We start from the raw sequence: 12,927 nt of genomic DNA, 5'->3' as shown, positions 1-12,927 counted from the left end.
AACGCAGGTTAATAATAATAATAATAATAATAATAATAATAATAATAATAATAATAATAATAATAATATAGAGAAACCATTGAATGGCTCTTCAGGCGGGCTATTTGCTCATCAGAACCACGGACAGCGCATTCTCACAGCTTTGACGTCACACAGAAAACTTTAGATTAACCCAAGGTTCATATTCTTGTCATTTTAATGATGGCTTGAAGTGAAAACAACGTCAAAACTGTATCCAATTTCTGAGGGATGAAGGAGAATCTCATCTAAATCTTGAGCGGCAAAAATAAACCTAAACTCAAGAGAGCCATCTGCTGTTTGTGGATGTCATTAATTCCCTCAGAGAAAATAGATTTGCCTCCATGTCGAAGCTTACTGTGGTGCTCTATTACGGAAGTATCCACTTCCCTCCTCTTCCCCTGATTAGGAGCGGCACAGCCACCTCAGTTTAATCCAAGAATCATCAGATAATCACAACCCTGATCAGATATTTGCCTTGAAAATCTCCAAACCTCTTTGTTGTAAATGGAGTAACTCAATTTTAGGGCAGAGCTGAAATCAAATCCAATTTGCCATTTACAAACTGTTTATTTCAGAAGAGAACACTGTTATAACCTTGCTCAAATGTCCTGTATTGTGTTTTGTACGATGGCTGCAGGCATGTTTTGCGCAGCGAATAGAGCAGGAACGTTGACTGAGACAGATGACTGTTGCTGAGAGTGATAACACATGTGAGCGATAAATCAAGCCCGATCGCCTCTGAGGCATTTTAACAAAATCTCAATTGAACGGTAAATTGGGCGATATAATGACATTGGTAACGATCGGATCAAGATTGGGCACATCGGATCACAGTAAGATGAATCGTAGGGTACCATGAAAGACAGTCGGGGCAGTTTGTGCATCCAGTCACGGGTCTGAGAAAGAGATTACACACAGCTGAAGCCATTCCTATTTCAATTAAGCTAGATTGTAAAAGAATAAACCTTGCAGCTTCTACTCAACATCTCCTGTTGCTACACTGATGATGCTGCAGTTAAAGCAGCAGCCGGCAGCGGACACTGTTAGCCCAGCAATGCTCCCTGACTCCCAGCCAGCGCCTCTGCTCCCATGTCTGTATTCTAGATCAGCCCAGCGCTGATTCCCCCACATGAAACCTCGTCTTCAGAGGTAACAGAAGTATAAACAGTATAATGTCAGAATTCATGGATACAGGTGTTAATACCTAAGAAATCCAGCACACTAAGAAACACACAGATGCAATAAAGCACTGAATCTGGCTTAGTAAAGACTGTTGTTCATTCAATGTGAAGGCAGCTTGAAACTCGTTACATCTGATAATACTGAGCTGTGGCAAATATTCACGCATTTTCATCAAATGTCGACAAACTGAACAAGAGCGGGCTTCAGAAAGGCAGCCGTCCCCCATAAATGCTCTAAACTTCGGCAAATTCGACTGAATCAATATGAGCCTTTTAAAGTCTAGAAAGGTTCTCAGTGCGGCTCACACGGCGTGAGATTACCCGGGTGTAAAGCCTTTAAGGCGGCAGCGAGGTGGCTGATCAACACAACAGCAAAAACTTCAAAGACCACACAACAGAAAACACTAACAAAACACAACAAGATGTGTAGATTTTTCTATCTAAATGAGCACGTACCTACATTTTTTTTCTTCCTACATGTAAACCTTTGAGGGTCCATTGCAGCCTCATTCCAAAGCCCTCCAAAGTCTTTCACATCTTTCCCCGTGGCGTCCCAAGGGCTGTTTATACTGCCCCTTCAAGGAACTAACATGGTTATGGTGTCACAGAGGAGGGCAGTTAGACTAACACATGTGGACATTTCATCTGCTTCTGGTGAAAAAGCACTAAATATTGCCCCAGGATCTACCGAACAGGAAATGAGCCTGTAAAAGAGCAGAAACTGGTGAACCCATATAAAGCCTTTGCACGAGAGTCCCGATTTTAATACCGAGCATTGTCGAATGGTTTGGAAAAAATTTGCGGCCAAAGTGCGTCTAGCAGAGCCCAATCTGATGCAGATTTGTGAAGCCAGACCCTCATTAGGTCAGGAGAGTTTAATCCAATCTCCTCGGAGGAAATGACATTAGGGTTATTTAGCTGTCCTGCTTAAGCATGTGAAGGAAATGCCACCCAATGGAAGTGGGACAAACAAGCCATTAGATCACCGTTATTACTCTGCTGCAGGGGCTCATGTTCTGGCACCAAACACTGGGAGGCCTTCGGCAGCTCTGGGGGACTAAAGGAGGCGTCACTCAAACTAAATCAAATCACAGTGCAACATTAAAGGAGCCATACTTTAATGGGATTGGGGGAAATGATTTTTTTTCTTACATCTCTTCGTCTCTGCTTCAGCCCGATGATCCCTAAATCTCATCTTTTCTATTAAAGTAAAATATTTATTTGATGAATCAAGTAGTCTGAGATTCCCTCACCCACTTTAAAGGGGAAACAGATACGGAGGGGATATTCACCCCCACAAAGCCCTTTATTAACTGACTAATGACACATGTGTGTGTGTGTGTGTGTCTGCGTGTGTGTGTCCGTGTGTGTGTGTGTGTGTGTGTGTGTGTGTGTGTGTGTGTAAGAAAGAGAGAGCTGGGCTGGTATCCTCGTATCATTGTGAGCCTGAGGTGAGATTTTCTCCAACAGGGACATTAATGAGATGCGGTAGCCTCCAGTTCTGAGCGTCACACTTTAATAACCCCCTATCACCAAAAACACACTCCTGTGTTGCTGAACTACTGTGTGTTTCATTAAAAAAAGGTTGGTCAGAAGAAAAAGTGATGTCAGGTGAGGGTGGATCATGGCTAGGAAATTGTGTGTCGTCTGTTAAAAAGAAGACTAGACATCACTCTCTTGTTCTGAGGCCCCACAGTGTTATTTTGATGAATAAAATAGAGTATGTAAGAGGATTAATATGTACAAAAGACCACACTATAAAGGGAGGAGAGTAATGAAAGAGGAACAGAGGACAGGGATGAAACAATTCACTGAGGAGTGAGCTCACTCTTCAGTCACTCTGTCTCTCTCTCTCTCTAACTCCCACACACACACACACACACACACACACACACACACAATCCTTTGATCTTATTTTCAGGCTGCAGCAGTGACGGATTGTGCCCTGTCAGCAGTATGAGATTCCTTGGAGAAGCCCTGGTTAGTGTGAGGGAATATTAATTAGCCCAAACCCCTCTGGCAGGGCCTGTTTCCAGAGCTCTGAGCTGTCTATGAGAGAGCCTGTGGAGGTAAGCTAGTGCACAGTGTATTGTTTATGAGTGTGTACAAGAAAGCAGAAGCTGGGGGCCGGTGCCAGCCGGTGTGTATGGAGTGTGTGTGTATGGGGAACACATTCATATTAATAGGTTGGACTGAACGTTTACATTTGGGTGCTGGGAACCTTGAGAGAATGGCAAGAGGGTGATGTCGGGACAGAGAAGGGTTCAAAGATCCAAAGATGTGATACGGGTAAAACTATAGGGTCAGTGAATGCATCAGGGCTCTTCAAAAAAGGTTAGGCTGCTTTGGTCCATAAACAGCACCCACCTGACCTGACATGACATGAAGTTATATTAAGAGCTACTGTGAACAAGTGATTGCAGTCACTGAACTTCAATTCTCTTATTTGGATTATTAAACTAAGCCAGTTAACGAGTTGCTCAAAGCACATCCAGGGAGGTCTCAAGTAATTCCTGGTGAAAGGTTTTAAAAAAACCTTTTATTTAATGAACCAAATACTACAATCTTACATTCAAATCCTCTTAGGATAAATCACTGCAGTCCTTTTTAATATCTCCTATATAAAAACCTCAGCTGAGTGATGGAGGACTAATGAGAGCAAAAGTTATGACACCAGTCATCACTGGCGCCTCTCTGGCTGCAGAGAATAAAGTTCAGCAGACGAGCCCCAGCTCTTCATAATTACCGTGCACGTGTCCGCGTTTGACAGAGAACTGATCGAGAGGACGGGGTTGCAGGTGCGATTAGTGTGGCATGAGGAGATGGAAGCTCCTGCGTGGCAGCAGTCATTAACCGGCAGACATTACAACCCACCCAGACAACCATTAACACTCACAGATCAGATGTCGGCGACGCGCCAGATGCATCAACTGTGGCACTGAAGCTGTTTCACTGCAGGTCTGTGATGTCTGAGAGGGAAACTCGTCACACAGGAGACAAAAGCGCACAATGACCGAAGAAAAAAGGTGACAAACGATTCTGAATCACTGCTGAATGTGTCATCGTGTCAGATTCGACACATCACAACGACTTACGATCAAACAAATGGGGCAGTTTAAATACGCACACACACACACACACACACACACACACACACACACGCGCACACACACGCACGCACACACACACACACACACGCACACACACACACACACACACACACATACTACTACAACATGAAATTCATCTAACTTCTGCAGCAGAAACTTAGTTAAATGCTGACAAAAGAGGTGATTAAACATCTTTATAGTAACTTGCCAACTCAGTATGGCAATGTTTATTTGTTCATTGTTTATTTTATGTCTGTATTTATTGATATTAATTAAAACAATATGATATACTTTCTAATATCTAGAGGCATTTATAGAGATCAGTCTTTTTATTACAGCTTGTGTTGTTTTATTGCATGCTAATCGTTTGTCATAAGTTTAAATTATATCATTATGTACAACATCTGGTTAAAGTAGGATTCATTTGGCACCCGCTAATGTTTAGCTTGTTTTTTTTTTAAGACGAAGACTGAACAAATCCTCTGAAATATCGAGGCTGTCAGAGAATAGAGGTGCATTTGCTGTACAATTATCCACTTCACTTCCTCCATCTGGTTTTGGAGCAACCGTGTGCTATTACAGCTGTGAACATGTGTCAGGTTTACTTCAACGGAGCCTGCACATCTGGAAGGTGTAGCAACGTCGCCTGCTGTTCTTTTAAATGAAAAAAGCAGCCCCTTTAGAATGATTGAGACTCCCCTGAAGTTGCTTTATATTTATCCAAGAGCCGTTCTGATTTTCGACCACTAGAGGGCAGCGCAGAGCTCGGTAAGATACTGCTGCAGGACCACAGTGACGACGCTCCTGCTTGAAAAAAAAATTAAATTGACTAAAAAAATAGCGTCGTTGACAAAATTATTACCATTACATCTAAACCCATCAAGCAGGACACAGCGTGAGTGGATCAAATAAGTGGATTAAATACAGCAGAATTTAGAAATGTTACCCTTTGGGGAGCCAGTTTAAGATGCCTGGAAGTGGCCGAAGGCAGCCACATCCCCGGGGCTGTGTTTGCGTTCCCTTTCTGTCCAAGGATGTGGTGGTGAACTCAGTGGAGAGTTCTGACGAGAGAAACCACGCTAATCTCAGGGGATCTGTGGTGGTCATGACCTGATTGAGTTATTGGTTTTATTTATTATAAGACAGGGATCAGTAGTACTCATGGGTTTCAGGGAGCTGAGCCCTGTGTGTGTGTTTACATTACATAAAAGGAAGGGGGTGATACAGAATAGAAAGAGTGAAAAAAAGATTGTGGGATTTGTTTCCATTTCCGTATGTTATGCAACAGAGCCACAGTGGATTCTGTCATACAGTATATAGATCAGTGCCCTTGGCAAAGAGTTTCCAATAGCGGTCAGTGGTGCAGCACTAGAGGATCCTGCTGCAGACACACACACACACACACACACACACACACACACACACAGTGAGTCTTTTTTTCACCATGTTGGGATTATTTACACAGCACACTTTCAAATCAGGTTAATGGACAGAGGACAGGTTGATTAATAAATTAAAGGATATATAATCAGTGAGGAATGATTTGCAGACCTTTTGTTATGCAGCGTCATTACCATGTCTGTGGTTAGGGCCCAATGAGAAATGACACATTTGTAATTACAGAGGTCTATAATTAGCTGGCGTGTAAATGAGATGTCAAAACTTGACTTTATGGTTGGCTACAAACAGAGGAGCTAGTATTAAACCTATGTAATACACTGCAAAATTAAAAAAAAAAAAAAAAAAAAGGTGCAAACAGAGTCACATGAAGAAGAAGTGTTTCTTGATTTGAGCGCTCCGAATGTTGGCAGGACAAATGTAGACTTTAACGTTGGCCTTAACGCACTCGTGCTCGCTCACCTCCTCCATGACGCCTACTTACAGAGGAGGTGTTGGAGGACGAGGAGGAGGGACGTGTTGTTCAGTCCTATGAAGGGCTACGAGATACGCATGTTTTTGGCAGGGGGCAGAACTGTGGATGCGCTTCGTGACGGCCACTTGTCACATGTCTGACCTCAGGCGGCCACAGCGAGACTTTCAAAACAAGATTTCAAATTAAAACATGATCACACGGCAGTGTGAGAGCTAAGCTGTCCTATTATTAGACTTTAGTGCATATATGCTTCTTCAATTATGCTTAACCCGAAATGGGTTGAAAACGAATCCATTCTGCATGTTATCAGCGTAGATAAGCATCTGAAAGTCTCCGTTTCATTCAAAATAATTCTCCTACTCCACTAATGAAACAACAGAGTTATAAAACCATAAACCAGCTGCACGGATTTTCAAAAGCTGTTCAAATCTCATCAATAGCAGCAAATGAAGAAAGCACATTAGCAAACCGGAACCTTTCATTTTGACTCTCGTAGGTGTTTTTGAGACTGTCATGATGGCGCCAACGCAGCGCACGTCTGCAGCAAACACTTCATTTTGTGGTCAAGCGGATGAATATTCTGCTTATTCTGATAACATGTCGTTGATTTACTCAAACAATAAATGGAGAAATGCTGGAATAAATGCTCATTTCAGCTGAAAGAGCAGCGCTGAACAGCTGAAGGGAGCAGAGAGACAGTCTGCTGAGACATCTGAGAGATCCACTTGATTCAAGCCTCAGTCCCAGGGGCAGGGCAGCGCCACAGGATTCAGAGGAGAACCCACCCCAAGTTATGTTCTCATCATTGATCTGACCGGGCTCTGGTGTTCTTGGGGGGGTCTCTACCTCCGTCATCCAGCGACTCCCTCGGCAGGGGGTCAAGGTAGTGGATTTGCTCTGATCTGTCGGTTCAAAGTGGATCTGGGGACATCAGGGATCTGGCCAACGTGTTATCCAACTGTGGAATAAGCATCTAAACAAAAGATCTCATCACCCTTACAAGATCTAAACTACACCAACAGGTTACAAATCATAGACCTCAGTTGTATTTGTGCTTGAATGTCAAACAGGTTAAAATCAGCTGCAGGGTTTTAACCATTAAAGCCAAATGATTTATATTTTCCATCAAAGCATGATTTCGGCTGTCGCAGGTGACTGTGGCAGATGTTGGTTTAATTCCCAGTGTTCTCTGTCCAACCTGTGTTTCCATTTTTACCCCCCAGCCAAGAGTCGCTGACCTTTCGACACCGCTCTAAAAATAACAACAGCGTCAAATAAAGGTGGAGCTCCTGGGATGGGACACAAGTGTCTGCGCTCACCACAGCGTGCAGACACATTAGATCACAAAACACACACACACACACACACACACACACACACACAGCAGCAGCACAGTGTCCCTTTTTATCAGTTCCCCAGACATCTGGTCAGTTTCTGCACATGGAAATGCTCCATTTCCCGTCGATGAGTCTTGATTTGATTGGTTCAGCACATCTGGTTCAGATCAGGTCAGAGTCTGGCCTCTTCATGGTGAACCAGCAAACACACACATTCCAATCAGACGTTAGACACAATATAAAAGACTTCTGGTCGATCAAACTGCATATTTGATGATACTCGTGGATGATCGTATAATACTGCTTAACTTTGTCTTCACATTCACCTAAATACTGGAGCCATGATTCAGAAAGTCTTCAATGCATAAAGGAGTAATGTGGACCTCAATGTGGTCTTTGTACACACATTAGAGGGTTTACGGATGTGCTTCCTCATCTGGCAATGATGAGCAAGATGTTATAACCGTGATACTGTGTGATATTGCCAATAAAAGATAATTGCCACGAACATTAAGTGAGTTAATGGGAAAACACCTGTGACGTGCTGAAAAAGGTGGGGGAAACCTTGGTTGTGACAAAACAAACACAATTCTTTCCCTTCTATCAGTTGGTCCTGAATCTGGACCATCCATCTGTTGATGGGAACTCCACTTTGTTTCCTTTCCTCTGCTCGGTCTACACTCTGAAACACACGTCGGCAGAGGGATTTGTGGATTTGTCGCTCTTAAAGAAAACGTGAATGATTCGGGAACGTGAGCACGCTGTTGCTAAGTAACGCAGGGGAATCTCCCCGAAGGATCCTCCAGTTAAGCTGGGCCCATTGTCACAAACCTACACAGGTAAACAGGAGTCAAGTTTGCACGCCCCTCGACCTCAGTGCACTTTTTAGATGAGCGGGTAGGTTGAGCCGCACGTTGGGCAACAGCTGAGGGTGTTTGTTGGCAGCATTTACATAAGAGGACTTTTAAATATTCTGATCACACCTATGTGAGCCAGGACAGAGGGGACGAAGGTGAAAGAGTCAAAAACACGAGGGGGTCCAAGAATGGAAGCAGAAGGGCAGCAAAAGGGAAGAGCAGCACTGTTCTACTGCAGGAGGAAGGCAGACGCGTGGCGCCCAGACTCCCATAGACAGGAATCTTGTCGGCCGAGTGCTGATTCATTTGGTGCCCAAACCAAAGTGTGCAGTCCAAGCCAGACTCCTCTTCCTCTGAAACTCTGAGGCCATAACGCACCCACTGTTATAAGGCTGCACTATTAAAGTAGAAAAACTGTTTATGTCACTTCTATGGGAACTGCAAAGGAGACAGATTCATCTGGTGGGTCATTTCAGTCTGTAGCTTTAGGTTTGTGTTCACAGCCCTCCCTCACCCCTGTTATGCACCTGTAACTAACTGCCTCCCCCCTCCCTTTGCCTTCCCCAGGCCTCTACAGCAGATATCCCAGGCTCAGTACAGTGTCCCAGCCTTGTTTGTGTTAGAACTTGTTAGAACTTTGGTCTAATAGGAGTCCCGAGAATATCTCAGACATCTGAGAAAGATATTTCAAAATGAATCCACAAGAAAGGGAAACTTTAAGGAATAGTTCTCTTAGAGATTCCTACAACGTCAGTCTCGCTTCTCCCCATTATTTTTCTCTGCGCTCTGTTTCATGGGTTTCCTGTGTTGGCAGTATTCCCAAAACACAAAGCTATCCAGACCCTCCCCCTTTGGATTTGATTAAGTGGCTGAGTTCAGCTGCTCAGCGCAGCAGACCCTCGAAAGAAATGGCATCGGTCTTCATCATCCTGCATTAGCTAATTAACTATAACGTCAGCCATGCTAACTGCTGTGGTGAGGAGGGATGTGTGGAAGCCTTCAGCACCATAAATGACTGTCATTAGATCTGCAAAACCAAGATCCAGACAGTGGAAATAAGAAAAATATATACTTCTCAATCCTGCAATCCTGAATCATGTCAATCCTGCAAGTCCAGCCCAACTTTGGTGCTTAAGTTTAATACATAGATCTAAAGGAGGTCACTTTCAGTGGATTCGGGAAGATGATCTCAGTTAGGATGAGGCGGCTCCAAATCCAACATGATGGGGTTGATAAGAGAGGGAGCCGCGAGGATCACAGCGGGCAGCTAAACAACAGCTTTTTTTTCTTGCTGTGCTTTGTTTTAGATCTGTTTAGATAATTAGCAGCTCTCTCTTCTGCCTCTAACTGGGACTGACTGGCACATTTGAAAGGAAGCCTTCGCTGTATTTAATTCGTCACGGTGCTGCAACAGTGCTTTCCCTCCCTGTCATCACCTGCTCTTTGTCCGGAGTGAGGAAAATCCACAGGCCACTGTCCTCTGTTTGTGCAGGCATTGTGAAAATGTGACAGCAAGTCTTCGACACGTGTTATCTCGTTACCACCAGGTAAATTATCACAGATGCAGGTCCCACAGAGGGCCAGTGTTTTATGCTAAAAGCCTCCAGAAGACTCTGGTGTAAATCATTGAGACAGAATCGGGGCTGTTAGCGTAAACTGCAGCTTTCAATATTCTCCTCTCTGGTTTAAAACACCCCCAGCCTTCTAGAATAAACCCCTTCTATCACAAACAACCCAGTTTGAGACCCACCTAAACAGTCCGGAGGTCTTATAAGGGACATTCTTGGACATTCTGCTGATGAAAGATAAAATGTTCAGCTATTTCTGCACACTTACATGCAGTTCAGTGTTGCTACATATAAGATGTGAGGGAACGACGCTCTTGTTTGCTCTGATGTAGACGATTCCAGTAACTTAAGACAGAAATGGCAAGGCGCCTTCAATTAACTAGGAAAGTTTTTAATCAAAGACTTTGTGCTGAACGTGCAATTAAGAGAATAAAGAGGCTCTCGAGCTTCTCCAAGAGTTCCATTTAACCTTCTGACAAACTCCCAGCAGATACGCCTACTCCTCCCGTCTTCTCGCCACCTCTTTATCAGTGTCTCTTTGAGCACGGATTCAGTATGTTTGTCTTTGGAGAACAAATTGAAGCTGATTGAAATACAATCACAAAGAAAGAGCCTGTCTATTTTTAAAAAAAATCAGTGTATCCAAACACTAAAGATCCCAACAGAAGCTGCTGCCAGCAGGACTGAGAGGTGAACTTCAGCAACACTGAAGCAGACAGAAGGTGACTGACTAGGATCAGTGCAAAGATATCTCTTTTTACACCTAATCAGTTTATCACTCACCTCTACGCATCAAAGTCCCTCTGTTGGCTTTCTTGCATTCTAATGTGCATAAACCATAAGTTAAAAACTAGAAAAATAATTTTAAAAAAGAGGAATGACAGCACTGGTAAACTGGCCACAGCGTAAAGTAATGAAGCACGGAGCTACTAATTTGTCGTGGTAATGAAGAGAGGGCTAATAAATGGCATCTTTCCATCTCTTCCTCCTCTGTTACTCCATCCTTACTGTCAGTAGTTACAAGGAAAATAAATAGACTTTGAAAGAAAGAGATGTGATGGAAATATAACAAGACAAAAAAAAAACACACAGAACCCAAGTTCCCAGGTCAAAAATCTATAAATAATACAGCGGTGTTCCTTTTAAGACTCTACCAACATTTATAAGACAAAGTTCAGCGCATAAAAGATGGAAACTTAAAAATATAAGGAGAAAAGGCAATCGCATGTTTCCGATGGACCGGCTTCAGCACCACGGACAGCACCGGTGCCATTCCCAAGGCCACATCAGCCACTTCTGCTTTTTATGTTAATATACATAAAATACAATTTTAATTGTATTATGATCTGTGAAAAATGTATATGCACTTCACATGCATCTACTCTCAAATTGAATTTCGAGAAAACAACAATGAGCGTCTACCTGGTCGCAGAGAAAGCACTGATAGCACAAATATACTTAAATGTCAAACGGTTGTGTTGCTGTTTTTAGTGTGAAGTGGTTGTGATTCCATTGCATATTTACAGCATATTAGAGTTAGATCATTTTATATTTACAGCTTCTTTGTATTTAAAGGGAGTGGGAATCCTCATTTCCATAGAAAAGGACCAAACTTTCTATAATACTGAGAGGAATGTTGATTAGGAGAAAGAAACCATTGAACTTGTTGCTGCTCTGCAAAGCCAGAGACAGTCTAAACGACTTTGTCTGGACCTTCAGTGTGATATGAAGCCCAAGTGCTCTGATGTTCCCCATCTCTCTGCAGCACTGCCTTGTGTTAAGTCCAAACAACAGATGGGCATGAATATGTCGAGCGGTTCTTTAATTCTCGGCAATGTGCTGCTGGAACAAAGCATTCACAGTCTCACACCCACAAAAGCTTCTACAGCTGCTTCAGTTAAGCATGGAGACACGACGGTGTGAAACTTTGCAAAAGCTCTGGCTGTAATTGCTGCAGCTCTGTACGAAAGTGTGTCGGCTCTTCATACGAGGGTCGAACGGCTTCAGCCCTGTTTAACCCAGCCTGCACATGCATGCGTTATAGAAAAACTGTAAACAGCTGATGCATTTGGAGTAGCTGGACTTCAGCTGGTTTATCTGGATGTAAAAACAATTGTGAATTGGACAGAATGGCTGTCGACGCAGCAGTAGTAGGAGCACGTTTTACCTCCTCTCAGCCTCAGCACTTAAAGCACATTAAAAATACATCACTGGCAAGAGATCTTCTGACAACACCATCTGTCCTGCGTTGGCCACGATGACAGCAAAAACAGGTTAATGGTTCATTTACCCCCCTTTTGCACGGCAGGCCGACCTGAGCCGAGGGAGATGCACCACGAGTGACTCATCTGCTGCCAAGTCACTGCTGTCAGTGACATACAGGAAGGGGGGGGCGCGTTTCTGTCAGCAAACGGTGCATTTTTTGGGGAAATGATTGCAAGTGTTGTGTCTAGAAGCCTGGGAAGGCTTCTCACCTCCTGGAACATGATGAGCGCTGAGTCACTGGGTGGAAAAATTGCCACCTGATAGTCAACTGTGAATTTATCACCACCGAAACGGGGCATGTTGGGCTGCTGGGTTCGGATAGCAGCGAGAAAACAGTCGAGTCGAATCAAATTCCCGGTGACAGCGTCTCGGCTGCATATCATGGGCTTCATCCTGATGTATATTTTGAGGGAAAAGGTGTGAATTGTTGCTTATTTACCCAGCGCAAACACGGCAGGGTTAGGAGGAGGAGCAGTCAGCTTCACCTCCTCAAAGGGCAGAGAAAAGCACAAAACAGGCTCGGAAGGGTCCACAGGTTTGTTTGTTTGTTTGTTTTTGCTACTTTAATTAGTTCTTGGCTAGTTTTTTAGTTAGTTGTGATCGCTCTTCCTCCTCACCTGTCCGACCACCATTATGTCTGCATCTGTGTGTCATTGTCTCCCTCCTCCTGTCTGGTATAAAAGCTGCCCTCTCCATCCCTTCTGGGCCAGATTGT

The sequence above is a fragment of the Takifugu rubripes genome, chromosome 1 (genome assembly GCF_901000725.2).
Source record: "Takifugu rubripes chromosome 1, fTakRub1.2, whole genome shotgun sequence".
Taxonomy (NCBI): domain Eukaryota; kingdom Metazoa; phylum Chordata; class Actinopteri; order Tetraodontiformes; family Tetraodontidae; genus Takifugu; species Takifugu rubripes.
This window is presented reverse-complemented; position numbering follows the sequence as displayed.